General features: G+C 47.8%; 1 protein-coding gene across 1 annotated transcript in view; it reads left to right on the forward strand.

Moving 5' to 3' along the window:
- LOC126284769 (uncharacterized) overlaps positions 1-10,107 on the forward strand; it is a 76,440-nt gene extending 66,333 nt beyond the window's left edge. The window contains exon 4 of the transcript XR_007551553.1: positions 9,983-10,107. The gene's annotated coding sequence lies outside the window, so the exon portion shown is untranslated. The remainder of the gene's footprint in view (positions 1-9,982) is intronic.
- The last annotated feature ends 500 nt before the right edge of the window (positions 10,108-10,607 follow it).

A 10,607-nucleotide genomic window follows, 5' to 3' on the forward strand; every position in this document is an offset into this window, starting at 1 on the left:
AGTAAGTATGTCGATTTGCTTGGTGATATGGTCATTTTCGTGGTGTGGCACCACTGTAGGAGTCTGTCTAACGCTCTCTCTATTTTAGGTTCTATGTCCTCTCGGCTACGGCCACCGACCATCAGGAGGAGGTCATCAGCGTAGGCTATCACCTCTAGCACATCCTCACTTCGTTGCAGGCTGTCAAGTAATGGCTCCATGTGGATGTCCCAAAAGAGCGGCCCTAGGACCGATCCTTGGGGACATCCTTTCGTGACAGCTTTCCCTACCCTTTCGCCAGGGGATGATAGCCAGACCTCCCGATCCTCACAGTAGCTCCTCAGGCAGCCATATAGCGGCCCTGGACACTCCTTCTCCCGCAAGCAGGAGAAGAGCGAGGGCCACCACAGGTTGTCGAAGGCGCCACTGATGTCCACCATGATGCCCACCACGTATTTGTGCGGGGTCGAGCCACAGACCTCGGCCGCCAGGGCGATTGCATCAGATGCCGACCGCCCCGGCCTGAAACCGAATTGCCTGCTGCTCATCCCGCACAATACTCTATGTGCTGCCAATCTGTCTGCCAACAGTTTTTCCAAGATTTTTCCAAACAAATCTAACAGGCAGATCGGCCTGTACGACTTTACTTCTGCAGGATCCTTGTCCGGTCCCTTCTTAATGATGACGACGTTCCCAGTTTTCCACCTTCTTGGGAACTGTTGTTGCCTCAGGCACTCATTATAGAGGTGGGTAAGCGGGGCAACCAGCTGGGGTGCCAGGAATTGCACCACCTCCGCCACAATGCCGTCTGGCCCAGGAGCTTTGCCTCTTTTAAGTTGCTTTATGTGGGTCGCCACCTCCTCTTCTGAGAAGGGGTAGACCGCCGTGTCATTATTATATATTTCACGGTCTTGTTCTCGCAATTGCCGTTGTCCCTCTGTCTCCCCATCCGCATTGTCATCAGGCAGCAGGGACCGGAGGAGGACCCCAGCAGTCTCCTGCCAGGACTCCGTCATCCTGTCCCCGTGCCTGACTGTAGATACCTCCATAGGAGAGCGGATTTTCTCCCTGACTAATTTATAGGGGAGTCCCCATGGATCCAGTGCTAGCTGGCTGAGCACATAGTGTTCCCAGCTTCGCCTTCTGACTTCGCGTAGTTCACTCTGGAACCTCTGTTTTGCCTCCCTGTACTGCAATTGCCACCTTTGTCTCTCCTGCCAGACGACACTGCGCTGGTAGTGCCTCCTTAGCCTCCTGACAGATTGGCGTAGATCTTCCAGTTCAGGCGGCCACGGTGACGGAGAAGCCGCCATGGCCTTCCTCCTGATCGGTACAGCAGCCCTCACCGCCCTGGTTACTGCAGTTACTAGTTCATCTGCTCTGTTGTCTACGTTTATGTCTTGTTGTATGTCATCTTCCGGTAATGGGGGAATGTCGCACTCCCTCGCCAGGCGTTCCCAGTCAGCTTTCCTGTAGTTAAATTGTATTTCCCACCCCATGGCCCAGTGGCACTCTCTCTCCCCTACTGTGAAAGTTATTAAGTTATGGTCGCTAGTGGTGGCGTTTCCTAGTACTTTCCAATTTTGTATGATGTTTGTTACATTTGGTGTCACGAGAGTGACATCAATATTTGTACCCTGCCCTCCTCCTGCCGTGTAGGTAGGAGGATTACCAGGCCTGTTGGCCACCACGAGTTGCGACGCCATAATGTATTCTTCCACCTTTTCTCCATTTGCGTCTCTTGTGCCACTGAACCATAGGGGGGACTTGGCATTAATATCAGCTGTTATTACAATTTTCCTTCCCCGCAACGCCGTGGTCACCCTCATCAGGTGGTCTAGGTGTATTTCGATGTCATCTCCATACTGGAAGTACATATTAATGATGGTGATGATTCCTGCTGGAGATTGGAGCTCCACGACGTTGCAATGGGGAGTTGTAAACTGAGAGAGTGTGGTAACTCTCACGAGTTTGTTTGTAATTATAATTGCCGCCCTTGGGTCTTCTCCTCTGCTTATTACTTGCCATGTGGCGGCAGCAAATGCGACTTTCCCAGCTTGGGAGTACGGCTCCTGCAGACAGAGCACATCCAATCTCCTCTCCTCCACCTCCCTTCGGAGTTCCTGCATCACAAGTCGACTATTATGAGTGTTTAGTTGTCCTATGTTTATTTTGGTCATTATGGAAAGTAGGTGTGTACTCGGTCATATGGCCAGGTCTTAGTCCAGTCGAACGCAATTCGTCCGTTCGCCAAAACTGCCTGTTCATAGATGTCGTTTAGGTCGAATTTCTCGCCCCTTCTTTCAAACACCTTTCTTAACAAGTCTCGCAGGGCTCCAAAGTCAGTGGGGAGATTCACTGATTTTAGTTGAATTCTGTCCACAGCCTCCATCACCGAGAAGGTTATCTTTCGTCCCTCTCCGTGTCCTACACGCACCACATGTCTCAGGGCAGTGGTCAGGGTAGCCGGCTGCTCAAGTCTTGCTAGTTGCATGGTGTACTCCAAGTTGGGGTACACTATTACAGGGTCCACAGGTGGTAGTCTAACTACTGGAGTACCCTGTGTGGGAGAACTTGTACTAGAGCTACTGGTTATCAAGTTTTCCTGTATCGGTTGAATGACTTTTTTCTGCTCCTTTCTGGAAACTGCCACAGCCACAGGATGCCCTTGCCGTTTCTGGTGTTCTGTCGGCTCTGCTCCCCGGCTTTCGGAAGAGGGAGCTGCAGCTATGGGGGGGTCTGTCTGTATTGCCATATTTATCATATAGATCTCAGTCTGTGTGGCTCTGTTTTCAGTTTTCTCGGTGCTCGTAAGCGACCTTAAGAACAACTTAAACTTGTTAGCCCTCATAGCATCCCTCCTCCTTTTGCTCGGGGACTTATGTTTCGGCATCCTGTTCAGTATGCCGGGCTCACCCATAATCAATCCTGGAAATCAGTCTTTGTTCAAGCATCCTGTATGTTGGGCAGTTTCGACCTGTGGCTCCGCATGATTTCTTGCCTCGGTTCCTGCATGGTATGCAGATTGCCGCTGCCTTGCAGTCTTTACGGTTGTGACCGTTCTCTCCACATTTTGTGCAGGCCGACTCCCTGGTGCACAGCCTGAGCATGTGGTCCAAGTCGCCACAGTTGTGGCAACGAGGTACCACGACATAGTCCCTAGTGTTGATGGCATGAAAGCCAACATATATTTTGCCCATTGTCGTAATGCTTTTCCACATCCGCGCTGTAACCTCAGCGACGTGATGTACCACATCTCGACCCCGTGGACCTGTCTTGAATCTGAGTTTAAAACAGTCTTTGAACTCTTCTTCACTCAGATGCTCAAAGTTTTGTTTTCTGATTGTGTCGCATAACTCTTCATTGGTCATTACTGTTGGAACGTCGTACAGAATCACGAGAGGGTTCCTTTTCCTTGGAGGCTCACACTTAATTACTGAATTTAATTTGTGGTTGTTCAATATTTTTTCTTTATCCTCTTCGGATGCGACTTCCACTATTACTGAATTCTTGCTAGGTTTGATTCTTTTGATCTTTATTTTCTCTTTTACAGGGTCCACAGTAGTCGTGAATAGCTCCTGGATTCTTTTAACACTTGTGTCTTGGCCCGGCAGGGTCCTCAAGAAGACTGCCGTATCTGGCCTCTTAGTCACCTTATCTATGGTGTCTCTGGTCGTGTTGGGCTTCGTGGGAGCTTGCGCTGCCACGGCAGCCCAGGTTTTAACTGGTTGTTTCCTCAATCGATTGTTTTCTTTTTCTAATTCTTCCACCCTTCCTTCCAACTTTGCGTGGGCAATGGCCCATGCAGCCAATTCATTTTTAATTGTTGAGAGTCCTGCTTGACTTATCTTTCCGTTTTTAATGTTTTGCTCCATGAGCAACGTGATTCGTGCTAATCTCTGCGTCACAGTTTCATTTTCGGCCTGTCCCGACTCATCCTGAGGAGAGGGATCAGGCGGCGCAAAAGAAGCCCGTTGAGGCGCACTCGAGTCACTCGTATCGGTTGTCGCCATGATTATACGAGTGATAAAAGAAAGATGGGAGCCCGTCTCTTGCCCCGGACCGGCTCCTCTGGCATGGGGGGGGACTTCTTGCAGCTCGCCCACCGACCTCGCCCCAAGGTCAAGGGCACTCCCGAGCTGCCGGGTTCAGCGCGCCGTCGCCAGCGCACTGGTCCCCATCGATGGCTCCGTCATCGGCGATTTCACGCGACGCTCCCCGGCAACTGCACCCCGCACTCCGGAGAGGCGGATGCACCTCTCGCCCTTCGCCGCCTACTAGCCCGAGTTTCCACCTTACGGCCAAGGACCCACTCCTACTCAGGTGGCGGGCCGGTCCCCCAGACGTTCGGCGGTCTGGACCCAGTTAACCTGGCCCAGGCGATGTCACCACCTCCTGGGTTTGGCAGAACACGCCCCGGTTACCCAGGGGCGCGGCGAGGCACCCTTGCCGACTCGCGCCGCGATCCCACGCCGACAAACGAAGTCGCCGGCATGCAGAGCTCCTGTTGGTCTGGGCCCTGCGAACAGAAAGGGACAGATGTTCGTCCCTTGACACAGCTCCCCCTGTGCCACGCACCCTTCGCTTTCGCATCGGGTTGGGTCGCAGCTCTTCCTTTTGTCGCAAGGCACCCCCGGGCAAGCCCGAGAAATGCCGAGCTTAACGTCTGGCACCACTTGAAGGCGGAAAGAGCCACTTGAGAAGGAGAGGCTATATATGACGCATCACTTCCCCTGTGGGCACGTCCGACTGGAAGCGATACGCCCCAGTGCGAACCCCTGTGCCTTACGGCGCGCCGGCGCGGACTGGCCCACGCCAAAAAGCGCACCGCGAGACAACAGGTCCCACGCCAGACGGCGGTTTGCCTGCATGAACGTGCCATATTATGTCGGTAGTGATGGACTCTAAACTAGCGGCGACGAAGTAGTAAACAACTCGACGGACACTCGCGACCACACGGACGGGACGTAAACAGGAAGGGCTCAGAAGAGCTTCTGTGAAGTTTGGAATGTAGGAGATGAGGTACTGGAGAACTGAAGCTGTGAGGATGGCTCGTGGGTAGCTCAGATGCTTGTTGGAACGGTAGCCCAGCGTGTTCGGTCAGAGTGTTAGCTACGCTCTATAATAAAAAACACTGAGTTAATGGACCAACGATGAACTTGAACAAGCGTCATGGAACGTCTGCTCCCACCGCGAGGGGTGGCCACGCGGTCCTGGGCGTATTGTCACGGTCCGCGCGGCTGCGCCCGGCCCTCCCTCGGACATGTGTGTGTGTGTGTGTGTGTGTGTTGTCCTTAGTATAAGTTAGTTTAAGTTAGATTAATTAGTGTGTAAGCTTAGAGACCGATGACCTAAGCAGTTACCACAAATTTACAAATTTACGTCCGCTCCGAACAAATAGAACGAACATTAACGAACAAAATGAAATCAACAAAAAAAGTTGTTAGAGCGCTTGCCCGCGAAAGGCAATTAGGTCCCGAGTTCGAGTCTCGGTCCGGCACACAGTTTTAATATGCCAGGAAGTTTCACCATATTTTTATCAGAAATATCTTCTTCCTTAGAAATGAGTTAATTGCAATAACGAGCCCTTTCCCATTTGTTATATAGTGGAGAGATAGGGGTGCACAGTCGACTTTACGATGACAGCTTAGAATAAATTGTGGTAGCCTCTTGACCGTTGAATGATTGGAAGTCCTCCGAAAGCTTCCGCTACCGTATAGATGCCATATCATTATGAGCTATAAACGACACCGTCGCAGAAAAGGGGGTCACACACCGCTACAGATTAAGCTGATACATAAGGGTAGTATTTTTTGTCAGATTAATGTACAATGATGTAACAGAGATACAGGACCCAAACATTTAGCCATAAACCTACAGGAACTATCGTTACATGCCTCTTTGAACAAATCTCATAGTATAGTACCAAAGAATTTCAGACCCGTTTCAACGTTGCCCTATCTTACCTCACTACCTCACGGCATTTTTCCAGGGAGACTGAAATTTGTCGTTGTCAAACTCCTCTTCAAGAACGGTGATAGGAGACATATCAATTACTAGCGACCTGTTTACTTTTGACATTTTTCCGTAATTTTTGAGAAGGAGATGTACACTAGAATAGTATCCAACATGAGCAACAATGATATCCTCATTTTTGTTGAGCTGCTCTACTGAGAATGCCATTTACGTGTTCACTCACTGAATATTACAAGCATTAAATAATAAAATAGTGCCGGTTGCATAAGGTTCATTCAAAAAGAAACGAGCCGGAGGCATAATTACAGAAACCAGTACCTGTACTGACCCTGAATGTTGAGACACTTCTCCCACTGTGAATAGCTGTCTCACAAAATGCGATGTTAACCAGTTCCGCACGTACAGCTGGACGTCATCATCAGAGGTGAATCGTTAGCCCTTCAGAATCTTTTTGAGGGGGCCAGAAATGGCCTCCTTCTGATGCAGTTCCTGTAGCATGGGACAACAGTGAACGCCCAGCGCTATTCGCAAACCTTGACCACCCTTCGCCAAGCGATCAAATCAAACCGACGAGGTAATCATCCCACCCGTGGGGTCATTCTACTCCACGACAATGCAAACCCTCATACGGGTAACACAGTCATGGCACTCCTGCACAAATTCAAATGGGAGGTTCTTGGCCACCTTCCACACAGTCCAGACCTCTCTCCCTGTGATTACGCCATTTTTGGTCCCCTTCAAAAGGCTCTGAGGGGCAAAGTATTCACCTCGGACGATGGCGTCCAGCTGTACGTGTGGAACTGGTTAACATCGCAGCACTGGGAACTTTATGAGACAGCCATTCACCGCCTTGTGTCACAGTGGGACAAGTGTCTCAACAGCCAGGGCCAATACTTCTAACATACAGGTACTTGCTTCCGTAATTATGCCGCCAGCTCGTTTCTTTCTGAACGCCCTTTATACCTGACTGTGTGAATCACCGTATTCTCCTAGATAAAGTGAAGTTTCATGGGTTTTATGGCATAGCCAACCAATGGATAATGTCGTACATTATAATGGATAATGTCGTACTTTGTAATTTGAGCTTTGTAGTCTGGGTACATCATCCTGACTAGGGGAAACGGTGTATGGGGTACCCCAAGGTTCAATCTTATATCCACCATTGTTCATCATGTATGAAAATGATCATCTGTCTAATATAAAAGAAGCAAAATTAGTTATTTTTGCAGATGATACTAGTATTTTAATCAGTCCAGGCATACACTCAAAGTATATCATTGACTGGTATTCTGAGAATGGTCTCATAGTTTTAAAAAGACACAATACACTCCTGGAAATTGAAATAAGAACACCGTGAATTCATTGTCCCAGGAAGGGGAAATTTTATTGACACATTCCTGGGGTCAGATATATCACATCATCACACTGACAGAACCACAGGCACATAGACACAGGCAACAGAGCATGCACAATGTTGGCACTAGTACAGTGTATACCCACCTTTCGCAGCAATGCAGGCTGCTATTCTCCCACGGAGACGATCGTAGAGATGCTGGATGTAGTCCTGTGGAACGGCTTGCCATGCCATTTCCACCTGCCGCCTCAGTTGGACCAGCGTTCGTGCTGGACGTGCAGACAGCGTGAGACGACGCTTCATCCAGTCCCAAACATGCTCAATGGGCGACAGATCCGGAGATCTTGTTGGCCAGGGTAGTTGACTTACACCTTCTAGAGCACGTTGGATGGCACGGGATACATGCGCACGTGCATTGTCCTGTTGGAACAGCAAGTTCCCTTGCCGGTCTAGGAATGGTAGAACGATGGGTTCGATGACGGTTTGGATGTACAGTGCACTATTCAGTGTCCCATCGACGATCACCAGAGGTGTACGGCCAGTGTAGGAGATCGCTCCCCATACCATGATGCCGGGTGTTGGCCCTGTGTGCCTCGGTCGTATGCAGTCCTGATTGTGGCGCTCACCTGTACGGCGCCAAACACGCATACGACCATCATTGGCACCAAGGCAGAAGCGACTCTCATCGCTGAAGACGACACGTCTCCATTCGTCCCTCCATTCACGCCTGTCGCGACACCACTGGAGGCGGGCTGCACGATGTTGGGGCGTGAACGGAAGACGGTCTAACGGTGTGCGGGACCTTAGCATAGCTTCATGGAGACGGTTGCGAATGGACCTCGCCGATACCCCAGGAGCAACAGTGTCCCTAATTTGCTGGGAAGTGGCGGTGCGGTCCCCTACGGCACTGCGTAGGATCCTACGGTCTTGGCGTGCATCCGTGCGTCGCTGCGGTCCGGTCCCAGGTCGACGGGCACGTGCACCTTCCGCCGACCACTGGCGACAACATCGATGTACTGTGGAGACCTCACGCCCCACGTGTTGAGCAATTCGGCGGTACGTCCACCTGGCCGCCCGCATGCCCACTATACGCTCTCGCTCAAAGTCCGTCAACTGCACATACGGTTCACGTCCACGCTGTCACGGCATGCTACCAGTGTTAAAGACTGCGATGGAGCTCCGTATGCCACGGCAAACTGGCTGACACTGACGGCGGCGGTGCACAAATGCTGCGCAGCTAGCGCCATTCGACGGCCAACACCGCGGTTCCTGGTGTGTCCGCTGTGCCGTGCGTGTGATCATTGCTTGTACAGCCCTCTCGCAGTGTCCGGAGCAAGTATGGTGGGTCTGACACACCGGTGTCAATGTGTTCTTTTTTCCATTTCCAGGAGTGTATATTCAGTTCTGCACATCTAGCAGTACTGCTCCGATGATAAGTGTAACACATGTTGAGGAAATAATAAATAAGGGGTAAACTTCCAAATTCATAGGTCTCAATATGATGAGAACTTAAACTGGAAGAAGCACTTTTACGACTCCTAAAACAACTTAGTTGAACCACATTCGAACTTTGAAGCACTGCAAATCTTGGGGAGGGGCAAATTAGTAAGTTGAAATATTTTGAATACTTTTATTCAGTAATGTCATATGGAATAATATTCTGCAGTAGCGCATCCTTAAGATAGTCTTCATTGATAAAAGATGTACCCTAAGGATAATTTGTCAACCACAATCAGTTTTTACATATCTATTTAAGGAGTTGGGCATTCGGACTACTGTTCCTGAGCAAGTCTGTTGTAAATAATCCGCTGCAGTTTAAAAGAGACAATAATGTACATAATCAGAAAAAATGACATTAAGGCTATCTTTAGCACAAAAAGGGGTGCAAAATGCTGTGCCTACATTTTTGACAACTCACACAGTGATAGAAAATGTTTGACAGATAGCTGAGTAAAATTCGAAAACAAACTGGAAACGTTTATATTTGAACACTCCTATTCTGTAAAAGAATTTCTGTTACTGTGCTACACAGAAGGTGCTGGATTGGAATGCTAACTAACATCTGTATATTTTTTAAAAATTAAAAAATAAAATAAAAATGTTACAACTGTCGAGCATGTAGCCATATTTACAAATTAATTTGTGATGTGATTCCACATCAATAAAGTTTATTGTGCAAATGATCCATCGACTATGAAACTAAGTATGTGGTCCAATATTTCACATTTTTATCTTGAATTATTCTTACATATTCGAATTTCCATATATGTGTTGTACATTTATCGTTATGAAACAATTACGATGCAGACTTCTAGTTGACACAGTAAGGTATGGAATTTGATCATTTGAGTTGGACCCATGTGCACTCTTAATGATCTGAGACCCTAATCGACAGTCGGCAATAATCAACTAACTTTAAAGCACGGCGAGTGTAATATTTTTCAATAGAGTTAATCTTTTTCTAGTTAAAGTAAAAACGCACTTAATATTGTTTATTTATTGACATAGTTATATAGTCATTTCCAGTATCATTTTATGGAAGGTGGGTATAAATATTGAGATGTATGATGTGTTATTTGACTTCCTGTCATTATCTTCATTTTAAAGTACGGCTAAGTGTATCTTTTACAATTGTTCTGAACTTTTATAACATTTTTTGCACTAATTTTCCAGAGGTCATTGAACCATTGGCTGACTCCGCTTCTGAAGAACGTGGTGGCAAACCTACAATCTTCTTGAAACAGTGGAAGACATCGTTTAACTTCTACAAAATACTTGTCTCATGTAATGAAGTTTATATCTTCATTCTCCAAATAAAACCTTTGAAATGTGTACTACATTGGATTTTTAATTAAAATCTTAAAGAATGCTTCAGGTGATCCAGTTTGTACCTAACTTTCCTCTACTTAGTACTAATTTCTTCTCCTCACTTTAACTGTACAATTTAAGGCACCATACATAACTGTTTTTACATCATTTTTTAGCCCTAATTAAAAATGAAAGTTACTTAGCCTGCCTGAAGAGCTTTGCTGTTCCCTTTTGTCGACACTGCAGCTGCCTGCGTTAAAGATTGGACAGGCCTTTCAGGATACTGTTTCAACAGCATCTACCTTCACATCTTAAATATGTTTCCACAGTTCGTTTAGTCGTAAATTCATTGGAGAAACTGTTCCGTCATTATGCTGAGAAAACCAATCTAGTCTTTTTCATTTCATGTTTTGCCTTAAGCCTCTTTTTATTTTCCTTGGGACGTGACAACTCGTGAGTTTTTCTGAAGGCAACAAGCAAAAGAAGAGAC

The sequence above is a fragment of the Schistocerca gregaria genome, chromosome 8, assembly GCF_023897955.1.
Source record: "Schistocerca gregaria isolate iqSchGreg1 chromosome 8, iqSchGreg1.2, whole genome shotgun sequence".
Taxonomy (NCBI): Eukaryota; Metazoa; Arthropoda; class Insecta; order Orthoptera; family Acrididae; genus Schistocerca; species Schistocerca gregaria.